The sequence below is a fragment of the Trichosurus vulpecula genome, chromosome 1, assembly GCF_011100635.1.
Source record: "Trichosurus vulpecula isolate mTriVul1 chromosome 1, mTriVul1.pri, whole genome shotgun sequence".
NCBI classification, from domain to species: Eukaryota; Metazoa; Chordata; class Mammalia; order Diprotodontia; family Phalangeridae; genus Trichosurus; species Trichosurus vulpecula.
Window position 1 is genome coordinate 257,436,419 of NC_050573.1, and position 14,831 is coordinate 257,451,249.

A 14,831-nucleotide genomic window follows, 5' to 3' on the forward strand; every position below is an offset into this window, starting at 1 on the left:
CCAGAACTGAACAGAAAATTTGACTTTCAAACACAAGAATCAAGAGAAGCATGAAAAGGTAATCAAGAAACAGAAATTGCAAGGGACTTACTAAAGTTGAACTGTTTTGCTTACATTCCTACATGGAAAGAGGACATGGATGATTCATGGGACCTCAGTATTAGGGTAGCTGAAGGGAATATGCATATATATATATATATATATATATATATATATATACACACACATATATATATGTTTATGTATGTATATAAGTGAATGTGTACATATGTATATATCTATGTGTATATATATGTGTGACACAGGGTGAGTTGAAGATGAAGGGAAGATATCTAAAAGAAATAAAATGAAATTAAGGGATGAGAGAGCAACATACTGAGAGAGGGAGATAGGGAGAGATAGAATGGGGTGGAATATCTCGCATAAAGGTGGCAAGAGGAAGCAGTTCTATGGGAGGAGGGGAGAGGGCAGGTGAGGGGGGAATGAGTGAACCTTGCTCTCATCAGATTTGGCCTGAGGGGGAATACCATACATACTCAGTTGGGTATCTTACCCCACAGGAAAGAAGAGGGAGGAAGATAAAAAAAAAATAAAAGGCGGGGGGATGATGGAGGGGAGGGCAGATGAGGGTGGAGGTAATCAAAACAAACACTTTGGAAAGGGGACAGGGTCAAGGGAGAAAAATCAATAAAGCGGGATGGGTTGGGAAGGAGCAAAATGTAGTTAGCCTTTCACAACATGAGTATTGTGGAAGGGTTATACATAATAATACATGTGTGGCCTAGGTTGGATTGCTCGGCTTCTTAGGGAGGGTGGGTGGGAAGGGAAGAGGGAAGAGAATTTGGAACTCAAAGTTTTAAAATCAGATGTTCAAAAACAAAAAAAGTTTTTGTATGCAACTAAAAAATAAGATACACAGGCAATGGGGCGTAGAAATTTATCTTGCCCTACAAGAAAGGAAGGGAAAAGGGGATGAGAGGGGAGGGGGGTGATAGAGGGGAGGGCTGACTGGGGAACAGGGCAACCAGAATATAAGCCATCTTGGAGTGGGGGGGAGGGTAGAAATGGGGAGAAAATTTGTAATTCAAAATGTTGTGAAAATCAATGCTGAAAACCAAATATGTTAAATAAATAAATTTAAATAGAAAAAAAATTTCTAATGCATCTATTACCTGTGGATTCCAACTTATAGAGTATAAGAAGCCTTTTTTAATACCAAAAAAAAATTGTCAACCCTCATCTGATGGTATTGATAGTATTTATATTGTATAACTGATAAACCACATGATTTTTATTGTTGTTGTTCAATTGTGACCCCATAGATATAATAGCATGCTAGGCCCTCCTAACCTCTACTATCCTCTGAAGTCTGTCCAATCTCATGTTTATTGCTTCCATGGAACTATCTATCCATCTCATCCGCTGCTGTCCCTTTTTTCTTTTGATTTCAATCTTTTCCAGCATCAAGGTCTTTTACAATGAGTACTGTCTTTTCATTATGTGGCCAAGCATTTAAGCTTCAGCTTCAGTATTTGACCTTCCAATGAGTAGTCTGAATTCATTTCTTCAAGTATTGACTGATTTGATCTCCTTGCCATCCAAGGGACTTTCAAAAGTCTTCTCCAGCACCATAATTTGAAAGTATTGTTTCTGCAGTGTTCCACTTTCCTTATAGTTCAATCCTCACAACCATACACTGCTACAGGAAAAACCATAGCTTTGACTATATGGACCTTTGTTGGCAAAGTGGTATCTTTGCTTTTCAATATGCTGTCCATATTTGACATAGCTTTCCTTCCAAAGAGGAAACGTTTTTTAATTTCATGGTTGCAGTCACTGTCTGCAGTGATCTTTGAGCCCAAGAATATGAAATCTGAAACTACTTTTTCATTTCTTCTCTTTCTATTTGGCAGGAAGAGATGGGGTCAGTTGCCACGATCTTAGCTGTTTTGATGTACAGTTTCAAGACAGTTTTTACACTCTCCTCCTTCACCCTCATCAAGAGGCTTTTAAATTCCTCTTCACTTTCTGCCATCAGTGTGGTGTCATAAACTGGTGCTTGTTGTACTCTTTTCCTACCTGAAACTAATGGGTTCTAAATGTTGCTTCTTGGTCCACATAAGGAGACAAATAAGATGATCTAGTACGCCCAAATCTCAAGGATTTTCCACATTTTGTTGTGATCCACATAGTCAAAGACTCTAGTGGAGTCAATGAAGCAGAAGTCGATGTTTTTCTGTAAGCCCCTTACTCTCTCTTTTTTTTGAAGGGGGAGGCAAGGCAATTGGGGTTAAATGACTTGCCCAAGGCTATACAGCTAGTAAATGTCAAGTGTCTGAGGCCAGATTTGAACTCAGGTCCTCCTGACTCCAGGGCTGGTGCTCTATCTGACTGTATCACCTAGCTGCCCCAACCCCCTTACTTTCTCCATAATCGAGTGAATGTTGGTAATTTGGTCTCTAGTTCCTCTGCCTCTTCAAAAAACGAGCCTGTTCTTCTGATGATTCTTGGTTCACATATTGCTGAAGGCTGGCTTGCAGAATCTTAAGCATAACCTTGCTGGAAGGTGAAATGAGTGCAGTTGTTCAGTAATTTGGACATTCTTCAGCATTGGCCCCCTGACTCCCCGTTTTAGAATTGTGACATAAACTGTCTTTTCCAATCCAGTGGCTGCTACTGAATTTTCCAAATTTGCTGGCAGCACTTTAACAACATTATCTTTTGGGATTTTAAATAGATCAACTGGAATTCCATCACCTACATTCGTTTTCCATCAGTCCATCACTGACTTCATTTTCCAAAATTTTTGGCTCTAGATCAGTAACCACACCATTATGATTATCACTAATGTTAAGATCTTTCTTGTATAGTTCTTCTGCATATTCTTGCCCCTTCTTAATCACTTCTGCTTCTGTTAAGCCCCACCATTTTTGTCTTTTATCATGCCGTGATAATTGTTGCTAATTCTAATGGCTTCAATCTTCTGTAGTATTTGCCACTATTGACTACCCTCTCCTTCTCTCATCCATTGGTTTTTGGTGACACCACTCTCCTTCTTCCTCTATTTTTCTGAACATGCCTTCTCAATCTCTTTTGCTGAATCATCATCCATATCCTAGCTCCTAACCATGGGTATCTCTCAAAGCTCAATTCTAGGTCCCCTTCTCTTTCAATATGCTTTTTTCATGACCTCAATTACCAATTATGGGTTCAATTATTCATCTTGTATATCAGTGACTCTTAAATATCTTTCTTTCCCTCTCTCTCTCCCTCTTTCTTTCCCTCTCTCTCTCCCTCTCTCCCTCTCTCCCTCTCTCTCTCTCTCTCTCTCTCTCTCTCTCTCTCTCTCTCTCTCTCTCTCTCTCTCTCTCTCTTTCTCTCTTCTTTCTCTCTCTCTCTCTCTCCCCCTCCCTCTCTCTACCCTCACCCTCACCCTCACTCTCTCCTGAGGTCACCCATTGGACGTTTACTGCTGGATGACCTATTAACATCTCCAACTCAACCTACCCATAAAATTTCCCACTATACCCAGTCCCCCTCCAAAATTCTTTATTTTTGTTTTGAGCTCCACAGTACTCTAATCAATGCTTCTGGTCACACTAGTTTGAAAACCCAATAATCCTCAATTCTACCCTCTCCCTCATTTACAACCACAGCTTACCCAGGATGCATCCTCTTCTCTCTACTTACATTATCACCATTCTAGTTCAGAGCTTCATCACCTCTCATCTGGACCATTTTAATAACATTTTAATTAGTCTCCTTGGCTCAAGACTCTGTTCTCTTTAATCCTTCTCCACTCTACTGCCAAAATAACCTTTGCACAACAGTTATGATCATGTCACCTCATTCCTCAAGAAACTTCAATGGTCCCTGTTGTCAACAGGATAAAATACTGACACTTAAGTCAGTATTAAGTATTAAGCCATGCTCTGCCTGGTTTCAACTACACTGAATAAGATGCCCCTCCCAGGACAATCATATCCAAACTCACCACCAAGCTGCTGCTAACTCAAGCCTTGATTGACTCCAAATCCCTCAGCACCTTCTCCCCTCTGATTGGAGAGATGGAGGGTGGAATAATAATCTCCTCTTTATGCCTTCCTTTATAGAGGGCAGAAACTTGACCCAGCTCAATCCAGTTTGGATCTCCTGCCCTGCCTGGCTTTAATTCCATGGAACAAGATACCCCCACACCAAGTAACTCCTGGTGTCCCATTCCTTTTCCTCTCAATGCCAAACCCCACCCCACCCCAGCTTTCCTGCCTACTCTTGGGTGTTGTCTCTTCCTTTAGAGTGTAAACTCCTTGAGGGCAGGGACTATCTTTTATTAATTGTATCTCCAGCACTTAACAGTGCCTGGAGTATAGTGGATCCTCAGTAAATGTTTGTTGAATTAAACAACATTGTGCAGAAAAACAATTTTTAAAGACTTAAGAATTCTGATCAAGGTAATTACCAATCAGGACTCTGTGGACCGATGATGACTTACACATTACTCCCCCTAATATTCCAGCAAAACTGGATTATTGCATGTTCTCCATACACGACCTTCCATCTCTCATCTCTACGTGTCTATACAGGTTGCTCCTCATTCCTGTGGTACTCTCAATTTACTTCACTTAGAGGCAGCTGGTAGCACAGTAGATAGAGTGCTAGGATTGGAGTCAGGAAAACCAAGTTCAAATCCAGCCTAACCATTTACTAGCTGTGTGAACCTGAACAAGTCATTTAGTCTCTTTTTGCCTTCAGTTTCCTCAACTCTAAAATGGGAATGGGCAACTAAGTGGTACAGTGGATAGAATGCCAGGCTTAGAGTCCAAAAGACTCCTCTTCCCAAGTTCAGATCTGGTCTCAGATACGTAAGAGCTGTGTGACCCTGGAGAAGTCATTTAAACCTCTTTGCCTCAGTTTCCTCATCTGTAGAATGAGCTGGAAAAAGAAATGGTAAGCCATTCTAGTATCTTTGCCAAGAAAATGCCAGAGGGATCATGAAGAGTCAGACACGACGGAAAAATGACTAAACAATAAGAACTAAAGAATGAGAATAATGACAGCATTTATACCACAGGATTGTTATAAGAATTGACTGACATAATACTTATAAACGTACTTAGTATAGTATCTGGCACATAGTAGGTGCTACATAAATGCTTATTCCTGCCTCTTCCTCTTTCTGCCTCTTGGAACCCCTGGCTCCCTTGAAAGCTCATTTCAAGTGTCACCTTCAATCAGGAATACAAAAGATATTCCTGATTCCAGTATTCCTGATTTCCCTAGTGTTAAGAGCAGCATCTGAATCACTGGGGATTTATTATGTATATTGTGTATGTATTGTGTTTATTAAGATTCTGCAATTATTATTATGTTTATTATGTATATATTATGTTTATTATATATATTATGTATATATTAATGTGAACATGCTGAATCTCTTTTCCCCAGAGGAGTCTTATTGCCCTTCTTAGTATTGCCAGCACATAGTGCCTAGCATACAGCTTAATAAGTGCTTACTGACTGACAGTAGAATATAATCTTGTTGAGGGCAAGGACTATCTTTTTATCTGGATCCTCAGTGCCTAGCATTTAATAGAAGGCACTTAATACTTACTGATTTACTTAGCTCAAAGTGTGTGTGTGTGTGTGTGTGTGTGTGTGTGTGTGTGTGCACGTGCGCGTGTGTGCACATGTCCACATGTGCACACACCTTTGTGAGTACTCAAGCACAAGATCCTAGATCCAAAAATTGAAGGAGGCTCAGAGGCCATTGTAATGTTAATGGGGGGTGTAAGATCTTCCCTGCCCATTAATAGGCCTCATGTGGAGCCCATTAAGGGAAGCTTGCTTTTGTTATTAAGTTAATAAGGCAATGAGTCCCACTGTGATGTTGTGATGCCTTCCAGCTCTGAGCCTATTACCTGAAAGAGTATATATTCTGAGAGTTGAGCTTTTGCTTTGGGGGCTCACTTATGAGAAAGATGCTGTGATTGCCTGGTCAAGACTCTGAGTGGCCATGTGTTCAGAGCTCCCCAACTCCTCAGAGGTAAAGGCTCTCTATTCAGTGGAGGATGTAAAGCTTTGATTCAGGCAGTAGAGCCCTGTCTGTTGGTCTTTATTTCTCTTTTCTGTATTTCCTGTGTTTGTATTTTATGTTATTAAAAAAAGAAAGATTGTTGACTCTGAAACAGCTATCTTTCCTTACTAAAGCAGATAAAAGAACCTGCACTAGCAGCCACCCTGGGTGTGCCAGTGTGATTGCTGTTACAGCCATCTAAGTCCAATCTCCTCCTTTTACAGAGGAATAAACTGGACTTTAGAGAGGGTAAGTGGTTTGTCCCAGTTTATGCAGGTAGGAATTGTCAGAGGTAGAATGTGAAGTCAAGTTCTCATGTAAGTGTTCATGTGTGAAAAGTCTTGAAATCAAGGGACCAACCTAAACATTTAGCTTCTTCCAGAAAGAGAACACCTTACCATTTATGCCCAAATCATTTTGACCTTATCTTTGAATAGGGTATAGGATCTTGGTTTCTGCCATACTGTTTTCCAGTTTTCCCAGTAGTTTTTGTCAAGCTTGGTTCTTTGAGTTTATCAAATACTAGATTACTGTGGTCATTTACTACCCAATCTATTCCACTGTCCCACCACTCTATTTCTTAGCTAGTACCATATTATTTGATGATTATCATTTTATAATACAGTGTGAGATCTGGTACAGCTAGGTTACCTTCCTTCACAATTTTTTTCATTAATTCCCTTGATATTCTTGACATTATATTCCTCCAGACAACTTTTGTTATCATTTTTCTAGCTGTATAAAATAATTTTTTGGTAGTTTGATTGGCATGGCACTAAATAAGTAAATTAATTTGAGCAGAATTGCATCTAATATGTCTTGAAGATGTGCCTGCTAAGAAAGCTATTTTGGGTGGGACCTCATAAGCTAGGAACCTTCATTCATTACATCCAATATATAATCTATACAGATATAATATTATAGACGCATATTCTTTTCTTTGTAGGTACACCTCCAAAAAGCATTAGGGAACTCCTCTTTACATTATCCATCTCAAGTGAATGCCTAGTATGATTGTTATTTACCTAAAATCAAATCTATTATTCCCTAGTAATTTGGAAGTTACTTGTCTTTGATCTGACTGTGACTCAGATCATGATCTTCTTTGTGCAAAATTCAGACTTAAATTGAAGAAAGTAGGGAAAACCATCAGATCATATAGGTATGACCTAAATAACATTCCTCATGAATATGAAGTAGATGAATAGATTTAATGGATTAGGTCTGTTAGACAAGGTGTCTGAAGAACTATGGACAGAAGTTTTGCAATATTGTACAGGAGGCAGCAGAAGCAACAACAACAGCAACAACAAAACATTCCAAAGAAAAATAAAGGCAAGAAATCAAAATGGCTGTCTATTGAGGCTTTATAAATAGCTGAGGAAAGAAGAAAAATGAAAGGGAAAGAAACACCCAGCTGAGGGCAGAATTTCAGAGAACAGCAAGGAAGGATAAGAAAGTTTTCTTAAGTGAGCAGTGAAATAAATAAAAGAAAACAATAAAATGGGAAACATAAGAGATTTCTTCAAGCAAATTAGAGATATCATGCAAAAATGGGCATGATAAAAGACAAAAATGGTGGGGACTTAACAGAAGCTTGAGAAATTAAGAAGAGGTGGCAAGAATACACAAAAGAACTATTGAAGGAAAGATGTTAATATCACCAAGAACTACAATGGTGTAGTTAATGATCTAGAGCCAGACATTTTGGAGAATGAAGTCAAGTGAGCCTTATGAAGCACTGCTAACTATAAGGCTAGTGGAGGTTATGGGATTCCAGCTGACCTATTTAAAATCCTAAACGATGATGCTATTAAAGTGATGCAATCAATGTGCCAGCAAAATTGGAAAACACAACAGTGGCCACTGGATTGGAAAGATCAGTCAGTCTACATTCCAATCCTAAAGAAGGGTAATGCCAAAAAACATTAAAATTACTGATCTGCACTCATTTCACACACCAGCAAAGTTATGCTTAAGATTCTGCAAGCTAGGCTTCAGCAACACGTGACCTAAGAATTACCAGAACTGGCTGATTTTTGAAGAAGCAGAGGAACTAGAGGCCAAATGGCCAACATTTGCTGGATTATGGAGCAAGCAAGGGAGTTACAAAAAATATAACAAAACAAAACCATCTGCTTCATTAGCTACATTAAAGCCTTCGACTGTTTGGATCACAATAAAATGTGGTAAGTCCTCAAAGAGATGAGAATACTAAGTCATCTTACTTACATCCCAAGGAACCTGTATGTGGGCCAAAAAGCAACAATTAGAACCGAATATGGAACAACCAACTGGCCTAAAATTGGAAAACAGGTACAACAAGGATGTATATTGTCACCTTATTTTTTATTTAACTTATACTCAAAGTATATCATGTGAAATGCCAGGATGGAGGTGTCAAAAGCTGGAATTAAGGTTGCTAGCAGAAATATCAACAATCTCAGATATTCAGACTATACTACTGTAATGGCAGAAAGCTGAGAGCAACTAAGAAGCCTCTTGAGGAGGGTGAAACAGGAGAGTGTAAAAGCTGTCTTGAAGCTTAGCATCAAAACAACTAAGATCATGGCAACTGGTCCCATCACGTCCTGGCCAACAGAAGGAAAAGAAATGGAAGTAGAGTCCAATTTTATATTCTTGGGCTCAAAAATCACTGCAGACAGTGACTGCAGCCATGAAATTCAAAGATGCTTTCTTCCTGGAAGGAAAGCTATGGCAAATCTGGACAACATACTGAAAAGCAGAGATATCACTTTGCCAACAAAGATCTGTATAGTCAAAGTTATGATTTATCCTATAGTAATGTATGGCTGTGAGAGTTGGATTGTAAGGAAAGCTGAGCACTGCAGAGATAATGCTTTCAAACTGTGGTGCTGGAGAAGACTTTCAAGGATCCCTTGGACAGAAAGAAGATCAAATCAGTCAATACTTAGAGAAATTAAATCAGACTACTCACTGAAAAGTCAAATACTGAAGCTGAAGCTTAAATACATTTATCACATAATGAGAAGATAGTATTCCTTGGAAAAGACCCTGAGATTGGAAAAGATTGAAGGTAAAAGGAAAAGGGGACAGCAGAGGTTAAGAAATGTAGTATCATGGAAACAATGAACCTGAACTTGGACAAAGTTCAAGAGATAGTGGAGGATAGATGGGCTTGGCATGCTATAGTCCTAGGCTCATGAGGAACTTACTCTTGACTGAAAGCCTGTACAACAATAACAATATCTTTGATACTTAATATTCCTTATACTCACCAACTCTATATCTGGGTTTATGGGAAAGGCTTAACTATTCTTCTCCTAGTCTTAACCACAATTAGGAGTGAAAATTCCATTTTAAAATACATTATCTTTAAGAAAGTTAACATTTCTCACCAATAATTACCTATGGATTACATTTTCTCCCCCATTAAACTGTAAGCTCCTTGAGGACAGGGATTGTCTTTTGCTCTTTTTATAGACTGATCTATTGATTTTAGCAACACAGTTGTCCATCTGGCTACTGTGTCACTCATCTGGTATTTAATATGCATCATTTTATTGGATTTTTATTATGTGTATATCTCACATTTTCTGAAGTTTCTATAGGACCTGGAATATATCTTAGATTTCAAATTCTCTTCTACCAAGGCCAGCCGAGTGACTTACACATATCAGGTGTTCAATAAGGGTTTAGTGACTGATGTGTGATTGATAAAGTACAAGTCCAAATAATATCACAGGTAGCTTCATCCCAAATCAATTTGCCATGGTACCTCATGAATGTGTTGGTTGCTCATTCATGGATTACTTTATTTCTACAATCAAAAAACCAAGCCAGCAAGTCTTGGTTGACAATAAGAACTGTGGTTGCTTTCACTGAATGTCAGGATCACACTGTGAACAGTGGATCAAATGACAAACAATGATAAAACTTGACAGGATGTTTAAAGTGAAACCAAGACAAATCATTTTGTAGCAGCTCAATCCATTCAAAGAAATCAGTCAGATAAAAACAGAGCAGGTTCACCCAGGCAGCACATTAAATGTACAATAAAAACACGCAGTAGTGTGAGATGCTGTTATCAAGCTGCTCTGATAGAAAATATGATGATGCGAGGGTAAGAAATATATAGGTTAAATCATCAATTGCTCTGAACTGACAACTAGGTTAAATGGATAAAATTTTACTGATATTAAGGGAATATATGGCCAATCACCTCTCAGACAGGTATAGAGAAGCTAACATTTCCAGCCAAAAAGGAGGAAGAAGATGAATAGAAATCCTCAGATCACATGGTAAGTAGGCAGAAAAATCACATAGAAATAAGTGGGTATCATTTCACTGACTAGTAGTAAAGGTTGATCAAATGTGCATGCTGTTGGATTTGTCAAATGTAAATGAAATTGGCTTTAATTTTCCTCTACAATTCATAAAAAGAAGCAAAGGGCCTTCAATGTGAACTCTGCCAATAATATGTCAACAAAGAAATGTTGAACAATGGCCGAGTCATGCATATTTGTTTATGAAAATTAAGGAATTTATTATGGCAAATCTGGACCAGGTCACTACGATTACAAACACTAGAAAAGTGGTCTTTAAGGTGTGTGGATTTCGTGATCAATGTAGATTATGCAATGGTGGGGATTATGCAATTATATCACTGCAGGATGCAAAAGTTTAGCATCTACTGAATACCTGTAAACATGTGTCTAGAATTATATACCAGAAACTCATTGTCTTTTATGGACTGAAAGATAATAAATGCCTGTACTATAGATAAACTTCAAAATATACTAGAAATTTTAACCATTAAATTGTATTGGACCAGGGGACCTGCCTGGCACCCTCACTCCCTCCCTTTCTCAGATAAGACTTGTCGGGTCTTTGAGCTAGTCCCCACCGGGGTCTGGGAGGGACCTACCTGGTAGGACTCGAGACCACCAAAGGAGGGAAAGGGATTGTTCCCCCAAGACTCCAGTCAAGTTTGGCAGAGGAAACAGACCCAGAGGTCTCTGTTCTGAGGGAAACTGTGGGAACAGAGTGCCCAGTAAGGTGGAGGAAAGGAGGAAGGTTGGGGGAGACCATATACTCAGGTGGAGGAAAAATTAGGAAGGCAGGACTCCTGAGTGTCTAAAGAGTGAAGAGGAGGTAGTCTTGTATACTCCTCCCAACCTAGCATGATCCCCTGCCTTCCCCCTGGGGGAGGAGAGGAAGATCTGGATAAAGACCCTTGTGACCAAAAAGAGGACTGCGACTCTGGAGAAGAGAGCCTGGAAGACACGGGGATCCCTCGACCATACAGCCCCCAGCCTGGGTCCTCTCTGGCTGCTCAGCTCCATAGGGACCAGATTCTGGCACCAAATGCTATCGATCAGCAGCTTCTTGGGGATCAGACCCCAGTTCTTACCCAGAACCTCAAAGAAGGGAGCCAGCCAGCACCCTGGGAACCCAGCTATGAAAGGGTGACAGGGCAAGGAATTCTGGATCTGGTAACTCAATCTCCTTCAGAACCATTTGGCATCCATCCTTCTGTGCCTTGTTTGATGCCCAGGGCCATGACATCCAATCCCCAGCTCCACCTGAAGTAGAGGGGAATAGAAAGAGTTCCCATAGTGATGAAGGTTATCCAGCTCTCTGCTCAGAAGATTTCTTTTTCTCCGACCCTCTCTTGCCTTCCATTACTGGAATTCCCCTTGGCCTGTCCCAACCTCTGCAACAGATTCTAAGGAGGTCTAGGCAGCTTCTTGCTCCACCCCCCACAATGTCAGTCTGGACACAGCCAACTCCAGCTCCCATCTTGACTTGGCAGTGTGGTCCGGAGATAACAGCTGTTACCTGCCTACCTGAGATGAGCCGAGGAGAGACCGAGTCTACCCCCAGTTCAGAGTCCTCCCTAGCCCCACCCACTCCCTAGCCCACCTAGCCAAAGGTGGATTCTATCATCTCATCCCCATCCTATCCCTCCCTGCAATACTCCTTGAGAGTTGAGGAAGACTACCTCTTCCCTCATCTCTTATTACTATATTACAGTATTGGGAATGAATAACAGGACTTCCTCTTCCCCTCCCCGCTTTTGCTTTATTTGGTGTGTTGCTGTGGGGCTGAATAAAGAGGGTAATGTGTAAAAAAAATTGTACTGGACCAGATTAATTGTCTCAGGTTAAATAGTTGCCTTCAACTGCCCAGGCATAAAATTGACTCATTAAAAACTTAACCTCAACATTCTGAAAAGGTATAATCATCCCAAATACTCAGAATTTCTAAGATACATGGCACAAAAGGTATCAAAGTATAGAGGATTCGCCAAAGACATTAAAATCACGGGAACAAGAAAAGGTGCATATCATCCCTACTGTCCTGTCTGCTGCTGGAGTTGTACCAAGGATGATTTCAGCAATCCTACAGGTGATAAGCTTACATCCAAATACCTTTATTCAACTTTAAAAAGCAGTTATTTTATCAACCTAGGCATCAGTCTATGGAATATTGAATATAAAATTATGATAGCAAAATAACTACTCATGTCAGCACTATTTCTATCTGAACTATATCAAACAAGATGAGAGGAATGATTTTTCAGTAAAGAAAACATGATATTTATATAGTAATCAAAGTTTCAATAGTACTTTGTATACATCATGTCATGTCATACATAACTGTAGTTCATTCTACCCTGATTTTTGTAGTTACATTCCTAATTGGACTGTGAAGTGTTCGAGGACAGGGATTGCCTTTCTTCTCACTTACATTTATATTCTCAGCCTTAGCACAGTGCCTGGCACATAGTCGGCATCTGATAAATGCTTGTGGACTTGAATTGATAAGATACCTTAAGTTCATGAACTAATATTTGCAAATATGATTCAATGCACAAACTACTATCAAAGACTCAACTTAAGGGTATTTTAATCTCATCATAAAAGTCCTGGGAAAAAATTATCACAACAGGAAAAAATCTGATGAATAACAACAAAAAATTCTGATCCTTTAATTTGAAAATAAAAACTTATCAATAGTGATACATATGTGTAGCTTGGGCGAAGAAGCAAAGTAAAGAAAGAACATGAAATGTTTGTACAAAGGCATCGCATACAACAAGGACATGGATTCTTGGCCAGAGATGGAGTTCACTTAATGAGGACAGGGAAGAATATATATGCCAGGACACCAGCATATTTTATCCAAAGGACTTTAAACTGAAAATGCAGAGGAGAGAGAAAATTACTTGTACCTTTTTAATATTGTATATTCATCCATTTTTCCAGGTTCATTCATGATTCACATTCTACAGAGGCTCAGGGATAATTGTGATGTTGAATTTATCTCAGTCAACTCTAATTTATTTAGTTTATTGCTTATACTTTGTGAACTCATGTATAGATATCTTAAGCCATTATTCTTCTTAGGTATTTTTTACTATGGATCATGGGACTTCTCTTCTGATATTTATGTCATACTTGCTATTCTTTGTGGTTTCTGGCTTAGTAAATGTATATAAGTAAGGAAAAGGGGGCCATGGAACAGCATTGTAGATTAAGAACATCAACTTCTATGAGAAAATCCATAAACCAGAGTGGAAAGGACATTTAATGTAGAGCACCTGGGTGAGAAAAAAAATTAAAAGAGAAAAAGAGAAAGATGCTATAGTAAAATAATAATTTGTAACCACCAAAAAAGAAAGAAGAATGAGATGAGCAGCTTAAGAAACAGTTCACAAACCTGGCCTGATATAGTAGTGCTGAGAAATATCCAACTATCTAGTTGAAGGAAATAGGAATGTTTAGTGTGGAGAAAACTTAAGATTGGGTGGAGGGGGCATCGTAGGGAACCATAGTGGGCCTGACGAATTTGAAGAGTTGTCATATGGAAGGGATATTAGACGTTCTTCTTTGGCTTCTGAGGGCAGAACTAGGAGTAATAGGTAGAAGCTGTAAGTATGTACTGATGTGAGTTTCACCTTGATAATAAGGAAAAAAATTTCCTAACAACATCTGTCCAAAAGAAAAATAGGTTGCTTCATATGCAACCATATGATTGACAGGGAGTTCCTCTTAGTTGAAGGTGTTCAAGGAGAGGCTGGATGACTCTCAGATTGTGAAAGGGGTCCCTGATTAGGTATGGATTGGATTGGATGACTGCTAACATTCTCTAAAACACAGTAAATACCAAAGTCCCCAGAAGAGAAGCTCTTTTATAAAATTTTAGGTGAACCAATTCTTTATTAATAAACACCACATTTTTGTCAGCAATCGAGTACATCAGATGAAAGTAATGCAAAGAAATCACAAAACTTTGAAGCACTGAAATACTCAGTCAAAAGCACTAATCCTTGTATGACATATTACATTAATTATTTAAAAATTCCCAGTCCAGTCCTAAGGGCAGCTAGGTAGCCTGGTGGTTAGAGCACCAGGCCTGCAGTCAGGAGGACTTAAGTTTAAATCCAGCCTCAGACATTTACTAGCTGTTTGGCCCTGGACAAGTCACTTAACCCCAATTGCCGCTCCCCCCCCAATACTGCTAGTCCTCAATCTGTTTTGGCCTTAGCTTTCTCATCTATAAACTGAGAGATTTGTGTTGAATGATCTCTAACATCCCTTCAAGCTCTAAACCCATTTATCTGATGTGGTACTGATAGGTTCCCAACATGATATTGTCCATGATAAACCTGGGACTGCAATTTGGATCATCTAAGACTCCTAGTCCATTTCTAGATGCTTTCAATTGTTCAGTTGTGTCTGACTCTTGGTGACTTCATTTGAGGTTTTCT

At 39.3% G+C, this 14,831-nt stretch overlaps 1 protein-coding gene and 1 pseudogene across 5 annotated transcripts in view; one reads left to right on the top strand and one right to left on the bottom strand.

The window, feature by feature from the left end:
• The window catches only part of NOL4 (nucleolar protein 4), a 455,220-nt gene that overhangs the window by 174,005 nt on the left and 266,384 nt on the right, over positions 1–14,831 (bottom strand). The gene's annotated exons all lie outside the window — the stretch shown is intronic.
• LOC118852660 lies at positions 11,239–11,975 on the top strand (annotated as a pseudogene).